Source organism: Lepus europaeus, chromosome 4 (genome assembly GCF_033115175.1).
Source record: "Lepus europaeus isolate LE1 chromosome 4, mLepTim1.pri, whole genome shotgun sequence".
Taxonomy (NCBI): Eukaryota; Metazoa; Chordata; class Mammalia; order Lagomorpha; family Leporidae; genus Lepus; species Lepus europaeus.
In genome coordinates this window covers 57,778,093-57,795,205 of record NC_084830.1, presented here as the reverse complement: position 1 = coordinate 57,795,205, position 17,113 = coordinate 57,778,093, and the positions used below count along the sequence as shown (strand labels likewise).

The following is a 17,113-nucleotide window of genomic DNA, read 5'->3' as shown; positions in this document are numbered from 1 at the left end:
ACTCAGAGAAATCTTCCTGCTTAAAGACCTTTCTGGTTTGTTGCTGTTGTTGTTGTTTTTTTTTTTTTTTTGACTGGCAGAGTGGATAGTGAGAGAGAGAGAGACAGAGAGAAAGGTCTTCCTTTTTGTCGTTGGTTCACCCTCCAAAGGCCGCTGCAGCCGGCGCATCGTGCTGATCCGAAGGCAGGAGCCAGGTGCTTCTCCTGGAATCCCATGTGGGTGCAGGGCCCAAGGACTTGGGCCATCCTCCACTGCCTTCCTGGGCCACAGCAGAGAGCTGGCCTGGAAGAGGGGCAACCAGGACAGAATCCGGTGCCCCAACCGGCACTAGAACCCGGTGTGCCGGTGCCGCAAGGCAGAGGATTAGCCTGTTAAGCCACGGCGCCGGCCGCTGCTTAAAGACCTTTAACATTTCCTGGCTTCACCACTCCCACCAAGATATGTCACTCAGTGGAAGAAAGTAGGTACATTATACTTACTTGTTTCAATTGAGTTTGTTTCCAGTACAAGCTCCTCTGGGCAGAGAGAGGTCAGTTTGTTTTTGCTGTGCTCGCAAAGTGAAAGTTTTAGAAATTTTCTGTGTTTCAATGAGATCATATGAACCATAACTTAGCCTTAAGTTTTTTTTTTTTTAAAAAGATTTATTTTATTTATTTGAAAGACAGAGTTACAGAGAGAGAGGAAAGATAGAGAGAGGTCTTCCATCTGCTGGTTCACTCCCCAGATGGCTGCAATGGCCGGAGCTGCACTGATCCAAAGCTAGGAGCCAGGAGCTTCTTCTGGGTCTCCCACGTGGGTGCAGGGGCCCAAGGACTTGGGCCATCTTTTACTGCTATCCCAGGCCATAGCAGAGAGCTGTATTGGAAGTGGAGCTGCCAGGACTAGAACCAGCACCCATATGGGATGCTGGCGCTTCAGGCTAGGGCTTTGATCTGCTGCGCCACAACACTGGCCCCTCAGCCTTAAGTTCTTTATGGAAGGTCTGACTTAGAGAAAAATGCTGCATAAAAGATTTGTATTTAATAAGAACTTCAGAAATAACTGCCTTTATGAACTGGCAATTCCAGACACCTATATTCAGCTGGTAGTAGATTGTATTTGAGTTATAGGGAGTCTCTCTAAGGGCCCCAGACACAATTGAATAATTAAATACCATTCATATTTTTAAAAATACTGCACGGCATCAGTCAGGTTCAAGTAGGAGGGCACAAACCACTCAACATTTCATGCAGAGGATGTAAATTCTTGCAATTATGTACATAAGGAGTCTTCAAGAAGTTCCTGGATATATGTGATATGAAAAAACTGTGCACATACTTCATTTTTTTCTGTGCCAAAATAAACCTATTTTAAAATTCAATTTTTCATGACATTTTTGAAGTTCCCTTCAAAATGGGTACAAGTGATGGATGATGCTGAAAAAAATCAAACCCAAGACATTGAAGTATCCAAGAGAATAGCTGACCAGGAAGCTCTCACTGTCCTTAGGAGGAAACAGTGTCCCTGGAGCCCAGGAACCATGGTCACAAAGCTGAAGTTGAAACTAAAGTATGTTGACTGGCAGAATCTGGTTATTTTTTGGAGAAACACAGCTATGACCTGAAAGTGTTTGAGGCAGAGGTGAAAGGTAGAAATGCTATAGGTTTCCCCTTCATTCCATTCTTGGAACATCACTTGTCTTTCATGATGGAACCTTGCAAGACAACATGGAAACCTGCGAGGTCATCCCTCTTGTTACTCGGAACAGATGAGTGGAAAAGATTTGGGGGAAAATGGGCTTAAGAGCAGGGCTGAAAATCTCCACTATGTAGGTCCTGCAAATGACCATGATGCTGGGCTGAAAGTCTCTGTAGACAGAAGACCACTGTTCACTTCTCCTCGACTTTGGAAGTTTAATTGGACTGGCATTTATTGGGCATCTTATATGCTAAATGCTTTGTTAGATGCTAGAAATAGAAAGATGATTAGGATATGACTCTTGCTTTTAAATGTCTCAAATCTTTCACAACAGGTATAAATAAAAATAACCAATACAAAATATTAAGTATCAAAATTTGAGAAATCTGTAGTATGCTATAGGAATATGGAGACATTCTGGATATATTAACAAAGCTTGAAGATGATTTAGAAATGGCGTTCTTTTGTTCTCTATATGGTTTTGTATCTGGAGTTTGGGGTAAGAAGAGGTGTCACCGAGGACTCCCTTCTTTTAGAATGACAAAAAGTTCAACTCAAAATAGGTAAGGCAAATAATGGATTATGTTGATTCACAGAATTGAAAAGGCCAGAGGTAAAGCTGGTATCATCATGGCAAAGTCAGGCTAAAACCAAGCTCTAGTCTCTGCTTCTTGGCTGCCTCCACCTCTGCAGGTCAGGCTCCCTTTCATAGTGGCAGGATGGAAGCCTGCACCTCTGGCTGTATACCATACCAGTGATAAAGGAGAGCTTCCGTGCCCAAAGACTCCAAAAATGTCTGGCTTTAATTTGCATTGGCCTAGATTGGGTGCCATGCCTGTCCTTAGCCATATCAACGTGGTCAATGGATGGAACATTGGCTCAGGGAAGCAGAGGAGTCAACCCCTTTCAAAACTAAGCAGGCTTAGAGTGGGGGGTGTGCGGGACATGGTACCTTAAGAAGAGAAAGATTCTGGGTAGCAATAACAATGTCTACTCAGGACTGTAGGAGTGTCTGAGGATAGACATGGAGAGAAAAATCCTAAGATAATTCGGAACTTCCTGAGAATAACCATCATCCATCTAAGAGGAAATTTCTCAAGCCCAGGGTGAAGCCAACATTTTAATAAGGGCATATGATATTAAAAAAACAAAAACAAAAACAAAACAACAACAAAAAAAACCCTCTGCAAATGCTTTGATAAAGTGATAGACTGGGATGAGGAATGGTCGGGGTTGTCAGACTGGTACCCAACCTGTGCTTCACAGAGCTGACATTTTCAGCAGGATGGAGCTACTTGGTGACTTAATTCAGTTGATATTCCGTGTAGGGCTCAGATAGAGGCATTTGATTCTGGTCTTTGTGGTCTGGCTCTTGCTGGACTCTCTCAAGTTCTAAGGAGCAGAAATGTCTCTTAGATTTTGTCCTCATCTTTTTTATCTTTTTGAACTTATCTAGCAACCAATGTGGATTGATCATGCTTGCTCTCCAGGGTGCCTTATTTTCACAGGAGGCTCAATAAGTTTTGATATCACTAGTGTATAAGTACTCTGATTACATGTAAAATTAACATATTTTACAATCCTTTCTTTCACAGTGAAATAGCAAGTGCCCATAGGTGAAGGACTTCTGAAAATTTACCTGCTAAAAAACTAGGATCTAGGGAACTCTAGTAAAACAGTTCCTGGAAATTGGGCCGAAACTATGAGTCAAGGGCAGACAGCTGCAGTTTGAGATAAGGCGCCAGATAAAGGCATGGGAAGCACCCAACCGCCCCTTATCTGTAGGTCCCGGCAGACAGCAAAAGTATGCAGGGTATTTTCTGCACGCCCCCGCCCTGCTTGCTTGGGAAACTGCCCGAACTGCCCCCTTCCTTAGCCCCTTACCCAGTAACCATTAACATATCCAATGAAATTGTAACACGACTAGATATGCTAATGTTGTGGTTTTTAGCTTTAAATACCCTGGAAAACTGATGTTCGGAGCTGCTCTCTCTGCACTACACTAGGGGGTGCTATTGAGACAGCCCATTTGCAAATGAAATAAACTTCCTCTTGTTATTACAGCGGTTGGAGCGGAGGTCGTGTTTCTGGGGTCCGGTCAATTTGTGGGACGCCTGCTTAAGGGGTCTTACATAGGTTATCTGCTTAAAACCTCAGGCAACTTGCCCCTAAGGAAATTCTTGTATATCACTTCTGAAATCATTCCAATGTAAATGGGTTGAGAATGTTTTGCCAATTGCTTTGTGACAAAATGCATATAACCCTCTGTTCAGGATGGTCACCAAATAAGTGTTGGTCCACTTATTCTGGCCCAGGCACTCAAATCTCCCCTCTGAGTCAAACCTCCTACTGTCAGCATCTGGAAAACCAGGAAAATTTCTTCTACAGCCAGTGCCTTAGACCAGCAGTTCTCAGTGGACAGCTCCTCCCTGGAAGTCCCTGAAAACTTTTCAGTTTGGTGAGGTTGACACTATTTTGTAATAGTATCAAATTGTTCTTTAACTTTTCACTATTTTGAGACTTGTACTGCTTGTACAAAGGCACTGACAGATGAAACTGTTGGGATTTAAGCACAAATTCGGCTGTGGCAGTGAATGATACTGGTAGTTATTATTTTCTTCAGCATCATGAAATCAGTTTTAATTAATTAGATAATTAATTAACTTTTACTTAGACATGTTTCCTGTATGGTTTATCCTCTCAGTCATTGTCCACAGGACTCTGAGAAGCTGTAAGAATATGCAGGTGTGGACACAGGACCCGTTTCATCTCCAACATTGTGAAAAGGGACCAAACATCATAGAGCAAAACCCTGTGCTCCCCGATGCCACTTGGGCAGAGCTAATTTCCTGTGAGACTTTCCTTTCAATCTTATTTGATAAGGCTGCAGACAGAGAGATGTCCATTTCCCTCATGCCTGCGGCAAGGGAGGTTGGGTTAGGAGAGAGCTGGGAGCTCAGAACTTCATCTGGGTCTCATACCTGGGTGGCAGAGACCCAAGTCCTTGAACCATCACCTGCTGTCTCCCAGGGTGAGAGATGGCAGGAAGCTGGATTGAGAGAAGTGTAGCTGGAACTTGAACCAAGCATTCCTATACAGGGTTTGGATGTCCCAGGTGGTGAATTATTAATTGCTGTGCCAAACACTCACCTTTTGCATTTCCACTTTTTAGCTACATATTTATGTGAGGCTGGTTTTCTTCAAGTAGTTGGAACAAAACAGCCATCACAACAGACTGAATGCAGAAAAAGCTGTAAGAATCCAGCTGTCTTCTATTTAGCCAGATGTTCAGTGATTCACAAGAAATATAAATGGCATTTTTATTATTGTTTTTGCTTTGTAAAATATTAATTACACAATAATGTTATTTATGCTAATTTATTATTTATGGTGTGCATTCATTGTCTTTAAATAAATTAATTAACAAATACTTAGAGATTTCTCAGCTTTAATTCCAAATACAGTAAATATCCATAGATAAAACCCACAAAGTCTGTTTGGAAAGTCAGTAACTTTTAAGAATGTAAAAGATCCTGAGACCAAAAGGATTAAAAGCCAATAACTAGGTCCCATGTCCCAATTCTTATTCTTCTTGGAAGTATCAACAAGAAGTCTAAAGGCAAGCAACTTCAAGTCTAAGGGCAAAAAACTTGCATTAATTCTTATTTAGATGCTGAAAGGATCACATAATTTTCTCCATGCTTGGGTTAACCTCATGAATTCAAGTCCAAACCAGTTATGTGTGGTTGCTTAAGGTTCTGACTTAGCAGATGCCTGAGTTCCAACAAGAGAAGTCCCCCACCTGCTTTGTTTCTTACACATAACCACCCTTCTTTAAAGAATTCAGAATTTTTGTTTGTTTTGTTGAGTTAGAGCCATTTCTGATGAGACTAGTGGTATTTTTAAGAAGTGTGATCTTCTGATAGTTTATAATGAGTTGTCAATATCTTGAAGGTATACATAATTTAGTTAACCAAAATTTTCTACATGACCAGTTTATGATATTATGAAACCATGTACAGATGTTATGAAACCACGTACATTTGTAGGTTCACTCCCCAATTGGCTGCAATGGCTGGAGCTGTGCCGATCTGAAGCCAGGAGCCAGGAGCTTCTTCAGGGTTTCCCGCGTGGGTTCAGGGGTCCAAGGACTTGGCCATCTTCTACTGTTTCCCCAGGCCACAGCAGAGCTGGATCGGAAGTAGGGCAGCCAGGTCTCGAGCCGGCACCTATATGGGATGCCAGCACTGCAGCCGGTGGTTTTACCCGCTACGCCACAGAACAGGCCCCTCCTCCTTTACTCTTTTTTTTTTTAAACTTTTATTTAATGAATATAAATTTCCAAAGTACAGCTTATGGATTACAATGGTCCCCCCCCCCCCCATAACTTCCCTCCCACCTGCAACCCTCCCCTTTCCCGCTCCATCTCCCCTTCCATTCACATCAGGATTCATTTTTTTAAAAATTTTTTTGACGGGCAGAGTGGACAGTGAGAGAGAGAGACAGAAAGAAAGGTCTTCCTTTTGCCGTTGGTTCACCCTCCAATGGCCGCCGCGGCCGGCGTGCTGCAGCCGCGCACCGTGCTGTTCCGAAGCCAGGAGCCAGGTGCTTATCCTGGTTTCCTATAGAGTGCAGGGCCCAAGCTCTTGGGCCATCCTCCACTGCACTCCCGGGCCATAGCAGAGAGCTGGCCTGGAAGAAGGGCAGCCAGGACAGAATCTGGTGACCCGACCGGGACTAGAACCCGGTGTGCCGGCGCCGCAAGGCGGAGGATTAGCCTGTTGAGCCACGGTGCCGGCAAGATTCATTTTCAATTCTCTTTATACACAGAAGATCAGTTTAGTATATATTAAGTAAAGATTTCAACAGTTTGCCCCCACATAGCAACACAAAGTGAAAAATACTGTTGGAGTACTAGTTATAGTATTAAATCACAATGTACAGGACAGTAAGGACAGAGATCCTACATGATATTTTTTAAAAATTGATTAATTTTCTATGTAATTTCCAATTTAAAACCAAGTTTTTTTTTCATTTTCAATTATCTTTATATACCAAAGATCGATTCAGTATATACTAAGTAAAGATTTCATCAGTTTGCACCCACACAAAAGCACAAAGTGTAAAAATACTGTTTCAGTACTAGTTATAGCATTACTTCACATTGGACAAAACATTAAGGACAGATCCCACATGAGACGTAAGTACACAGTGACTCCTGTTGTTGACTTAACAATTTGACACTCTTGTTTATGGCATCAGTAATCTCCCTAGTCATGAGTTGCCAAGGCTATGGAAGCCTTTAGGGTTCACCGACTTTGATCTTATTCCGATAGGGTCATAGTCAAAGTGGAAGTTCTCTCCTCCCTTCAGAGAAAGGTACCTCCTTCTTTGATGGCCATGTTCTTTCCACTGGGATCCCACTCACAGAGATCTTTCATTTAGGTCTTCTTTTTTTTTTTTTTTCCTCCAGAGTGTCTTGGCTTTCCATGCCTACAATACTCTCATGGGCTCTTCAGCCAGATCCGAATGCCTTAAGGGCTGATTCTGAGGCCAGAGTGCTATTTAGAACATCTTCCATTCTATGAGTCTGCTGTGTCTCCCTCTTCCCATGTTGGATTGTTCTCTCTCTTTTTGATTCTATCAGTTAGTATTAGCAGACACTAGTCTTGTTTGTGTGATCCCTTTGACTCTTAGACCTGTCAGTGTGATCAACTGTGAACTGAAGATCACTTGGACTAGTGAGATGGCATTGGTACATGCCACCTTGATGGGATTGCATTGGAATCCCCTGGCACGTTTCTAACTCCATCATTTGGGGCAAGTCCGATTGAGCATGTCCCAAATTGCACATCTCCTCCCTCTCTTTTTCCCACTCTTATATTTAACAGGGATCACTTTTCAGTTAAAATTTAAACACCTAAGAATAATTGTGTGTTAATTACAGAGTTCAACCACTAGTACTAGAACAAAAAAAAATACTAAAAAGGATAAAGTATTACATTGTACATCAACAGTCAGGACGAGAGCTGATCAAGTCACTGTTTCTCATAGTGTCCATTTCACTTCAACAGGTTTCCCCTTTGGTGTTCAGTTAGTTGTCGCTGATCAGGGAAAACAAATGATATTTGTCTCTTTGGGACTGGCTTAATTCACTCAGCATGATGTTTTCCAGAATCTTCCATCTTGTTGCAAATGACTGGATTTCATTGTTTTTGACTGCTCTATAGTATTCTGTAGAGTACATGTCCCATAATTTCTTTTTTTTTTTTTTTGACAGGCAGAGTGGACAGTGAGAGAGAGAGAGACAGAGAGAAAGGTCTTCCTTTTTGCCATTGGTTCACCCTCCAATGGCCACTGCGGCTGGCGCGCTGCGGCCGGCGCACCGCGCTGATCCAATGGCAGGAGCCAGTTACTTATCCTGGTCTCCCATGGGGTGCAGGACCCAAGCACTTGGGCCATCATCCCCTGCACTCCCTGACCACAGCAGAGAGCTGGCCTGAAAGAGGGGCAACCGGGACAGAATCTGGCGCCCCAACCGGGACTAGAACCTGGTGTGTTGGTGCCGCAAGGCGGAGGATTAGCCTGTTGAGCCACGGCACCGGCCCCATAATTTCTTTATTCAGTCTACTGTTGATGGGCATTTGGGTTGGTTCCAGGTCTTAGCTATTGTGAGTTGAGCTGCAATTAACATTAATGTGCAGACCGCTTTTTTGTTTGCCAATTTAATTTCCTTTGGGTAAATTCCAAGGAGTGGGATGGCTGGGTTGTATGGTAGGGTACTGAGGAGTCTCCCAACTGACTTCCATGGTGGCTTAACCAGTTTGCATTCCCACCAACAGTGGGTTAGTGTCCCTTTTTCCCCACATCCTCTCCAGCATCTTTTGTTGGTAGATTTCTGAATGTGAGCCATTCTAACTGGGGTGATTTTGATTGTGATTTTGATTTGCATTTCCCTGATTGCTAGTGATTTTGAACTTTTTTTCATGTGTCTGTTGGCCATTTGGATTTCCTTTACTCTTAAAAGGAGATGAAATCGCCAGCAAGTCCTAGGGACACAACTCTTAAATTAGAGCTAATTGGTCTCCCTGTTTTTCTCTTGCAATGGCCATCTTCTCCACATGGCAGCCTTAAAAAAACAAAGTTGGTCTGAATGTTTATTTCCATCGAGCGCCACACGTCAGTGACTTCCTTTTATTCAGAACAAAATCTGAAGTCCTTACAATGGCTATTAGGGCTCTACATGATCTGCACACTAACTGTTCCCATGCCTTGTCACACCCACTATCCAATCCACTCTGCACCAGCACCAGTACAATCTGTGGTGCTCCTCACACTCTTTCAAGCCTTTACGTCTGATATTCTGGAATGTTCTTCTCCAGATATTCACAAGGATCGCTGCCTCCTCATTCAAATGTCACCTTTTCAAAGCAGCGTTCCCTGAGTACCCTGTCCGAAGTACCATTACTTTCTTTCTCCTTACCATGTTTCATTATTTTTCATAGCACTTACCATAGTTAATGTAATAGTATTTATTCTAAAATAGTATCTGCTTTTCTGCTCCAACATAACCACTTTAATGACAAGGTTTTATTTTGTTACTTTGTGTATTTAGCACCAGAACAGTGGTTGGCACATGACAGATATCAATAAGTGTGTATTTATTGAACAAAATGAACATTTTATGTACATTTGAAATAGTATAGACTCAAAATACAATCTAATTTTCTGGATTAATTTTGTGTTTCTGTAGAAGATTGGGTATAGAATTATAACTGTATCAGATTTGGTATTATATTGGCTACAGTGTTCCTTAAAAAAAACTCCTGAGAGAATGGCAAGTGTTTAGCCTAGTGGTTACAATGTTTATGTTTTACATCAGAGTAACTGAATTTGATTCCTGGCCTTGGCTCCTATCTCCAGTTCCTGTTAATGCAGACCCTAGGAGGCAGCAAGTAATGGCTCAAATAGTTTGGACATCTGGGAAGTGAATCAGTAAATGGGAGCTCCCTCTACTTTTCAAATATAAATAAATAACAAGTCCTTTAAAAACTCCTGAAAGAAATTGCAGTTTTTAAAGATGATGGTGTGTGGGTCCAGCACCGTGCTAGTTAAGTCCCTGCCTGTGGTGCCAGCTTCCCATATGCGTTCATGCCAGTTCAAGTCCTGGCTGCTCCACTTCCCATCCAGCTCCCATTAGTGGCCTGAGAAGGCAGTAGAAGATGACCCAAGTCCTTGAGTCCCTGCACCCATGGGGGAGATCCAGAAGAATCTCCTGGCTCCTGGCTTTGGATTGGCCCGGCTCTGGCCATTGAGGTCATTTGTGGAGTGAACCAGCAGATGGAAGATCTCTTTCTATGTAACTTTGCCTCTCAAATAAATAAATAAATCTTAAAAAAAAAGATGCTGTTGCGGGGTTGGAGCCGTGATGCAACAAGTTAAGCCGCCACTTGCAATGTGACATCCCATATCAGAGTGCCAGTTTGAGTACTGGCTGCTCCCCTTCTTTTTCAGTTCCCTACTAACGCACCTGAGAAAGCAGCAGATGATGGCCCAACTGTTTGGGGATGTGCCATTCCAGTGGGAGACCTGGATGGAGTTCCAGGCTCCTGACTTAGACCAGGCATAGCCCCGGCCACCTGGGGAGTGAACCAGCATATGGAAGCTCTCTCTCTCTTCCCCTCTCTTTCTGTCATTCTGCCTTTTAAATAAATAAACAAAGCTTTAAAAAAATTAGTGTAACAATACATATATATGCATATATATATATATATATATATATGGGTATTTCAAAAAGTATGTGGGGGAAATGAGAAAAAAATTGAGCTCTATGTATGTATACACAATATGTATTTTCCATGAACTTCAGAGGATTCCTCATATGTTCACAAACTATTTTAGATAGTACTTCAGTACTGTGAAATACTATTAAAGTTTTGATGCAATTTTCAAAAGTATAAGCTTACTGTCAAGTAGCTGAGTGACATGAAGACCCTCACTCCAATGTGATGTCTTATTAACCAGTTCTTAGGTGGTTGCTTCACTTTGCACTCCATATCTTCAGGAATAACACTGCTAGTGTGACAAACCTGCTTAGAGAAAGGGAACACAGGAGAGGAAAGGTGAGTAAGATGCTCTAGAAGTAAATATTGAAATATTCTGAATTTTACTAAAATTAATATTTAATGAAAGAAATAGTTTTTTTTTATTTCATTTATTTATTTGAGAGGCAGAGTTACTGACAGAAAGAAGGAGAGACAGAGAGAAAGGTCTTCCTTCTGCTGGTACACTCCCCAAAATGGTTGCAATGGCTGGAGCTGGGCCAATCCAAAGCCAGAAGCCAAGAGCCAGGGGACAGGAGCTTCCTCAAGGTCTCCCATGTGGGTGCAGGGGCCCAAGCATCTGGACCATCTTCTATAGCTTTCCCAGGCCATAGCAGCCAGGATATGAACCAGCACCCATATGGGATGCCGGTGCCACAGGTGGAGAGTCCTTGCCTACTACACCACAGTGCTGACTCCAAAATAGGGTCTTGTAATAGGAATTAAAGAAATTTAGGAGCCAAAACATGACCCTAAGTGTCTTAAAGGGGAACATGGAATGGGGAATGGACTGCAGTGATTTGTTCTTCACTTTAACCACCAGGTGGTGCTGTCAGATCAGAAAGGCTGATTTGCCCTCCAGGGAGTGGAGGAAGAAACACTAGGGCCTTTCCCCTAATCCCATTACTGAGTGAAGAATTTCAGCTCCTTTCAAAGGCGTCCTCTCCTCATTATTTCTAAATTTTCTCAGGGAGTTTTTCATTTGCACTCATGAGTAAGTCAACTTGATGTCTTGTGATTGCCTCTTTTGTTCTCATCTCCCTCACACTTCCTAGGCGCACCTGCCGGTCACCATCCACTAGGAGCAGTTCTGCCACCTGCCCTGGGCACTGTACTACACCCTGCTTCTGTTGCTGCCACGGAAGAGCAGGCTGAGGAAGTGTTTAGCAACAGTAAATGTTTGACTTCCCGGCCCACTCTGGTTTACTTCTACTAAGTATAGAATAAGGGGATATGGTCTGAGGAAGAATCAAGCATGGGATGAGATTTCCTGGTGACAAGACTGCTTTAATGTTCATGTGCTCCTCACCTGTCCTTCTAGAAACTTGTAATCCTTGCTTCGGTTTTCTCAAATGAGATAGGGTCTTGACTGTGAACACTGCTCCCCTATGTGCGAGGGACAGATTAGGCTCATGGTTTTCTAGTATTTTAATCCTTAGTGGATTTAAAAGGCTCATTTATTAAAAACGTTGTTATGAAAGGCTTACTTTAAAGGATCTCTGTGATGCTTTTACATCCCTGACCTACTCGTTGGCAGGCTGTACTTGTGCTGAGATTCATCATGAGGTTAGAAGACTGGTTGCTGTTCTTTCTTCAATCCTATTCAACTGTTGGTTTTCTGCTGTGTCAAGACCACAGCCCTGAGGGCCGGTGCTGTGGCATGGCGGGTCAGTGCCCACATCCAGCTTGGGCCTCGGCTGCTCAGCTTCCAATCTAGCTCTCTGCAAATGCAGCTGAGACAGCAGTGGAAGATGGCCCAAGTGCTTGGGCCTCTGCGCCACATGGGAGACCCGAGGAGAAGCTCTTGACTCCTGGCTTTGGATGGCACCCAGCTCTGGCCTTTGTGGCCATTGGAAAGTGAACCAGTGGGTGGAAGATTTCTCTTTCTGTCTCTGCCCCACCCTCCTCTTTAAAACAGCTAAATGAAACTTTAAAAAAATAGACCACATCCCTGCCTTCAAAGCTCAGATGTTTCATTGAATACAGTCTACTGCATTGCCCAGTGTTGAGTTTTCCCTTAAGGTTCCCTATACAACCATCCATTTACACATGTGACACAAATTCACAACTCAGAGGCCCTTCCTGGAATTTGTGGAAAGTTAAACAATTTTGTTTACAGAATGTTATGAGAATATGATTAGAATATGATTGGAGAATCTTCCACTTGCTGGTTCATTCCTCAAATGGCTGCAGCTGAGCCAGGCCTAAGCCAGAAGCCAGAAACTCCATCTGGTTCTTCCACATGTGAGGCAGCAGCTAAAGTATTTGGGCCATTATCTGATGTTTTCTCAGGTGCATTAGCAGGGAGCTGGACAGGAAGTGAAAGGGCCAGAACCGGAACTGACACGCTGATATGAGATGCTGGCGTCACAAGTGGTGGATTAACATTTTGTGCCACAACACTAGCCCCTATGTATATTTTCAGATTTGAGATTAAGGGCAGTGGCTTTGATTTTAGTCTGAAGGATGGAGGACACAGTGCGATGGCTTTTGAGCATAGACAGGATTGTTACATTTTCTACATTTCCATTACCCTAAACCATAAAAAGAGAATACTAAGAGTATCAACATAGTTTGTTGGACATATTACAGAAAATAGGAATTATTTCAGTGCCTGACTTATGCAGCGAACGTGAGCTGTGACTGGCTATGTGCGCTCTATCTGCAAGAAAGAAACAAACCAGGGCAATCTGGTATTTGCAGACTCACTCTTTCCTAGGTTCCGACACTAGATGTCGCTGCTGACGTTCGAACAGAAGGGAAAACCGCTCAAAGGAAAGGGGGCTGGCTGGGGAGCAATCTCAAAACACTACTTCTTGAAGCATTCTTTTGAATATCAAAAGTCGGTCAACTTCAGGGACATTGTAAGGCTTTAAGCGATGCAGCTGGACATCAATTAAGCCAGTAGAGTTAGCTGGTCTAACCAGTTGAAGCGATTCAAAAGTAAGAACTGATACTGGGTTTACGGAGTACTTGCTGCTGACCTAAGGCTGAACCGGTGGAATCCGCCCAGAAATTAGAGGCTTGGAGAAGATGGGAAGGGAGTGTTAAGAAGCGGATGAATAACAGCAGGGAACAAACCAGTAAGAGTTCAAACGTCCTGTTTTTCTTGACATAACAGGAACACCATATAAATATGGATTTTCCTCTTCCCATAAAAATCTCTGCTCAATTTTTCAAAAATTTGAAGCCTTACTTTAAATGCCTTCTCTCATCTGTGTGTAGCACATCATATTAAATGAAAAATATAGTCTCAAAGAAAAATTTCCTTAAATAGTGTGTACATAGTATATGCAAGAAGAATGGAGCTTCAGGTTGTTGTCCTGATTTCATCACTTGCAATAGAATTTTAAGAAGGGCAATGCTACTTTCAAAGTCAGGCATTTAAGGGCACAATCTAGAAGCAAGCACACCTGCTGTTTTCTGTGGCTGCTCTGCTGCTGGGGAAGCACTCAGACCAGGAGCAGCCTACTACACTAGCATCGGGGTTTGTTAAAGTGAGCAAATCCAGCAAGGAGATGGACTAACTTTGGCTTTTACACTTTTAGCTCCTTGCTTTATCTCAAATGCTTTACAGCTGAGTGTGATAGAATGCTCTTATTACCAGTGACAGCTGAAATTCGCTGAGGCACTGTTGGAAGCACCATCCTACAAAGCTGCTGGCAGCAACGTCATGACACAGGTACAGTAGTTGATTCCCATTTTACAGATGTGGTGCTGAGGAAAGCCAGGTCAATTGTCTAGAACATTGGAGCTAGTTCACATTTTTTTTTTTTTAATTTTTTTGACAGGCAGAGTGGATAGTGAGAGAGAGAAGACAGAGAGAAAGGTCTTCCTTTTGCCGTTGGTTCACCCTCCAATGGCCGCCGCGGTAGGCGCGCTGCGGCCGGCGCACCGCGCTGTTCCGATGGAAGGAGCCAGGTGCTTCTCCTGGTCTCCCATGGGGTGCAGGGCCCAAGGACTTGGGCCATCCTCCACTGCACTCCCTGGCCACAGCAGAGAGCTGGCCTGGATTTATTTATTTATTTAAAAGTCAGAGTTACACAGAGAGAGAGAGAGGTCTTCCATCCGCTGGTTCACTCCCCAGCTGGCCGCAATGGCCGGAGCTACACCGATCTGAAGCCAGGAGCCTGGAGCTTCTTCTAGGTCTCCCACGCGGGTACAGAGGCCTAAGAACTTGAGCCATCTTCTACTGCTTTCCCAGGCCATAGCAGAGAGCTGGATGGGAAGATGAGCAGCTGGATGAAACTCTGATAGCAGATGAGAGCTGGATGGGACTCGAACAGGCACCCATATGGGATGCCAGTGCTTCAGGCCAGGGTGTTAACCCATTGTGCCACAGCGCGGGCCCCAAGTTAATGGGTTTGATAAAACACATCCCCTTTAGGTAGAGAGGTATATGTTTCTGAAACACTCCTGTAAGATAAGACCAGTTGTGTTCATCTATCGACTATCCTTTCTATATTCTTAATCATACATATTTTATATAGTCGTTTTATGAGATACCTCATAAAGTTTGTCGAAAACAGAATTAAAAGATGTTTGCTTTGTTATTCTTAAATTTTTTATTTATTGAGATTTTTATTTTTAATTAGTTTTTAACAGATTCAATATGGTTCATAGATATGACTCTAAGCTTATAACAATATTCCCTTCCTCCCTCCTTCCCTCCCTCTCCCTCCCACTCTCCCTTTCTCTTTCTTTCTTTCTTTTAGTTTTTGAGATAACATAGCTATAAGCTTTTTAAAAAATCTGTGCATATGAGGGGACTTCAAAAAGTTCAGAGAAAATGTGGATCATAAAAACGCGTACTTGTATGTTGAAAATTTTAGCACTAAAATAAATTTACCTTTCAATCCCATTTTCCACAAAATTTTTGAACTTTCTTATGGTATACATGTCTTGCTCTTCTTGTTTAGTAGGACTTTGTAACAGCTTGTTTGTGTGGTTACACATCTGTTTTTCTTGACAATGGAAATGATGACAGAGCAGCTTTCACACTGCCCCACAATCCTCTGTGGACTGCCACAGGTCTTTGGAGCTACCTTGCAGAGTGCACAGGTGGTGGAGGCAGCAGTGGGCACACCTCATTCCCTACTCTGACCTCCCCACTTCGCCTGGAAGTTGCTCTTTAAAATAAAATAAAGTGCTTTAAATCAATGCACAGATTTAGCATCTGCATATTTTCTCATTGAAGAAAAGATCCCACTTTTAAAAGAAAGTTTAAATATCACTACTTATATCAAAATTTATAATTCTTCTGTTGCTAAATATTTAGCTTAGTATCTATCTATCTTTCTTATTGCTATGAATAATACTATAAACATCTTGGTACTTACACCATTTTTTCCCCTTTAATTTGTTTCTGTACTTTAAATTTCCAGAAGTTGATTTAGGATGAGAAGGAACAGACATTTATAAACATGTTAAGTGACACAGACAAATTCCCCTGGGTAAGGAAATTTACAAAGCCAACAGCACACCCACTGGTCATCCACAACCCAGCAGTAACAGCTTTGATAAAACAAGCAGAAAACCCTAAATAAATACAAAAAACTCCCACAAAAACTAGCAGCATCAATCACTGTATTTAGATCAAGTTTATTATTCATTTATTTAATTTTAATTTTTATTTCTTGACAGGCAGAGTGGACAGTGAGAGAGAGAGATAGAAAGGTCTTCCTTTACTGTTGGTTCACCCCCCAATGGCTGCTGCGCTGATCCGAAGCCAGGAACCAGGTGCTTCTCCTGGTCTCCTGTGCGGGTGCAGAGCCCAAGCACTTGGGCCATCCTCCACTGCCTTCCCGGGCTATAGGAGAGAGCTGGACTGGAAGAGGGGCAACCAGGACAGAATCCGGCGCCCCGACCGGGACTAGAACCTGGTGTATCGGTGCTGCAGGCAGAGGATTGAGCTGCGGCACTGGCCTATTCATTTATTTTTAATTTATTTGAGAAGCAGAGAGGGGAAGAAACAGTGATTCACTTGCTCCAATGCCTTCAGCACCTGGGGCTGGGGTGGGAGCTCAGCTATGTCTCCCATGTGGGTTGCAGGACCCCAACTCCTTGAGCCATCACTGGTGCCTACCAGGGTCTGCATTAGTAGGAATCTGTAGTCAGGACCTGGAGTCAGATAGTAAAGCCAGGCACTTTGATATGGGACACATGTGTCTTAACCAGCAGACCAAGTGCCCACTCCAGGTCAACCTATTTTAAAAGGTAGGTTGTATACCATGCTCCAAATTGGAGGTTAGCTGTGGCTGAGCCCTATTGGTGGCTCAGCATCTCAGCTCACTGAAGTGCTGTAATAGGTGGCAGTATAGATAGTGAGAAAAGAAGGCTGGCTCTGGAGGAGAAGTCTGTTTAGGTAGAAGAGCTTCAAGACCAATTACAAAGGGTATCCCAGGACCGCATAAAGGCCAAGAGACACCTGACCACTTGGAATCTTCAGGAGCCATTCTAGAGGGTCTGCAACTTGAGAAACTAGACTTTTCCAGAAGCTATCTTGACAAAGAAACTTCAATAGGACAGAATTTAATTAGTGCTGCCATTCACAAAGCTCTATGGGAGAATATTCATGAATTTAACAGCTGCAGGTAAAAGTTTTAAAATATCAC

At 43.0% G+C, this 17,113-nt stretch overlaps 1 non-coding gene across 1 annotated transcript; it reads right to left on the bottom strand.

The window, feature by feature from the left end:
* Nucleotides 1–4,351: 4,351 nt before the first annotated feature.
* On the bottom strand, nt 4,352–4,533 carry LOC133758949 (small nucleolar RNA SNORA73 family). The gene has a single exon (XR_009865846.1). It is a non-coding gene; the product is annotated as a small nucleolar RNA SNORA73 family (small nucleolar RNA).
* Between the last annotated feature and the right edge of the window lie 12,580 nt (nt 4,534–17,113).